The sequence below is a fragment of the Schistocerca americana genome, chromosome 3 (genome assembly GCF_021461395.2).
Source record: "Schistocerca americana isolate TAMUIC-IGC-003095 chromosome 3, iqSchAmer2.1, whole genome shotgun sequence".
Taxonomy (NCBI): Eukaryota; Metazoa; Arthropoda; class Insecta; order Orthoptera; family Acrididae; genus Schistocerca; species Schistocerca americana.
In genome coordinates, this window is record NC_060121.1 from 728,739,786 (window position 1) to 728,742,834 (window position 3,049).

Consider the following 3,049-nt stretch of genomic DNA (forward strand, 5'->3'; position numbering starts at 1 on the left):
TAGTGGCAAGAAACAATAAATGCCTTCTCTGCGCGATACCAATGGAGATACTGTCGTATACAGTGCTGCCAAAGCAGAGTTACTAACCACAGCCTTCCGAAATGCTTTCACAAAAGAAGACGAAGTAAATATTCCAGAATTCGACTCGAGAACAGCTGCCAACATGAGTAACGTAGAAGTAAATATCCCCGGAGTAGTGAAGCAACTTAAATCACTTAATAAAAGCAAGTTTTCTGGTCCAGAAGAATTAGGTTCCTTTCGGAGTATTCTGATACATTAGCTCCATACTTAACAATCATATGCACCCGTTCGCTCGACGAAAGATTCGTACCCAAAGACTGGAAAGCTGCACAAGTCACACATATTCAAGAAAGATAGTAGGAGTAATCCACTAAATTACAGGCCCATATCTTAACGTTGATATGCAGCAGGATTTTGGAACATATATTGTGTTCGAACATTATGAATTACCTCGAACAAAACGATCTATTGACACGCAGTCAACATGGGTTTAGAAAACATCGTTCCTGTGAAATACAACTAGCTCTTTATTCACATGAAGTGTTGAGTGCTATTGACAAGGGATTTTACATCGGTTCCGTATTTTTGAATTTCCGGTAGGCTTTTGATACGGTACCACACATGCGGCTCGTAGTGAAATTGCGTGGAATAACGTCTCAGTTATGTGACTGGATTTGTGATTTCCTGTCAGAGAGGACACAGTTCGTAGTAATTGACGGAAAGTCATTGAATAAAACAGAAGTGATTTCTAGTGTTCTCCAAGGTAGTGTAATAGGCCCTTTGCTGTTCCTTATCTATATAAAGGATTTGGGAGACAATCTGAGCAGCCGTCTTCGCTTTTTTGCAGCTGACAGTCGTTTATCGACTAATAAAGTCATCAGAAGATCGAAAAAAACGGCAAAACGATTTAGAAAAGTTATGTGAATGGTTATAAAAGTGGCAGTTGACCATAAGTAACGAACAGTGTGAGGTCATCCACATGAGTCCTAAAAGGAACTCGTTAAACTTCGGGTACACGGTAAATCAGTCTAATCTAAAAGCTGTAAATTCAACTAAATACCTAAGTATTACAATTACGAACAACTTAAATTGGAAGGAACACACAGAAAATGTTGTGGGGAAGGCTAACCAAAGACTGTGTTTTATTGGCAAGACACTTAGAAAATGTAACAGACCTACTAAGGAGACTGCCTACACTATGCTTGTCCGTCCTCTTTTAGAATACTGCTGCGCGGTGTGGGATCCTTACCAGATAGGACTGACGGAGTACATCGAAAATGTTCAAAGAAATGCGGCACGTATTTTATTATTGCTAAATATGGGAGAGAGTGTCACAGAAATGATACAGGATTTGGGCTGGACATCATTAAAAGAAAGGCGTTTTTCGTTGCGACGGAATCTTCTCACGAAATTCCAATCACCAACCTTCTCCTCCGAAAGCGAAAATATTTTGTTGACACCAGCCTACATAGGGAGGAACGATCACCACGATAAAATGAGGGAAATCAGAGCTCGTACGGAAAGATATAGGTGCTCATTCTTTCCGGGCGCTGTACGAGATTGGAATAATAGAGACTTGTGAAGGTGGCTCGATGAACCCCCTGCCAGGCACTTAAATGTGATTTGCAGAGTATCCATGTAGATGTGGATGTAGATGACATTGGTTCCTATCCTCTATTTGTTCCTCAAGGCATCTTCTACAAGCCCTCAAATTTTGTCGCAACATTTGTGGGACACGCTAAACATGGATTGTAGATGGCGTTAATCCTATATACATCATGAAATGATGACCATTTACATATCACAGCATGCAGTATACTTTATGCCGATTCCATGTTTATTACATTGCGCCTTCGTGGTATCGCACTTTTATGACCGGCTGTGTAGATGCTCTCCATGCTGCGGGAATGATCAGTGTGGAACATGAGAGTACTGAAGTACGAATCGGCAGAACCGTGAGGCCAGGAAAAACACTTGTTTGGGTGCATGAGCAGCATATGTGACCCGGACACACAACAATTAACAACAGAAATACTGCGGTACTTCCCAGGGATGATGAAGTGCAAGCTCAGGGAGGCCACTGACAAAACATCCTAGCAAAGAGATGATGGCTATTGGCTTGAACCACCCTTAATGTCTGCTATCACAGTCCAGGGGGGTGGCAAGGAACAGTTCCGTAGTAATCTATATCCCATTGCCCATTAATGCCACTCAGCACTCTTACTGAATGGGGCAATAGCTAACCGAAGATCTCGACTTCTTACGCCATTGAAAACAAATCGGTTATGTTTCTCACTCAAGGAATCTTGAGATTGGTTCAAAAAATGGCTCTGAGCACTATGGGACTCAACTGCTGAGGTCATTAGTCCCCTAGAACTTAGAACTAGTTAAAACTAACTAACCTAAGGACATCACAAACATCCATGCCCGAGGCAGGATTCGAACCTGCGACCGTAGCGGTCTTGCGGTTCCAGACTGCAGCGCCTTTAATCGCACGATCACTTCGGCCGGCTTGAGATTGGTCCGCATTAAAATACAGTCGAATTAGAAAGGTTGGACTCTATCTCGGGACTGGACGAAATTAGGAAAATTAGAAGCTAGACTTGCCGATAAATGTTGATAAGTAAGTTATAGATATTACTGATAAGACACCCGTAAAAATATTCGAGGCAAACATATTCTTCCATCATGTATTAAAAGCGTAACAGCCAATAACCTTAAAATGAAAGGAATTAAATAAAAAAGGCAAAAACTGCGACCAGTCATTTTCATGAGAGTTATAAAAGTTATGGTCCACAAATTGAAGGAGGAAACAACGGAAAAAGATGTGGAGTAATGTGCACTGTAACTCTGAGGAGAATGACCGGTTGCAGTTTTTACTTTTTTAAACTAATTCCATTTATTATCGGCTGTGCTGCTCTTAATAAATAACAGGTGCATATATTTGCCTCAACTGTTTTCCTTACACATGACGAGGGCAATTATTTTTGCGAGCGTTTTATCATCGATGTTCATAGCTTCCTTATCT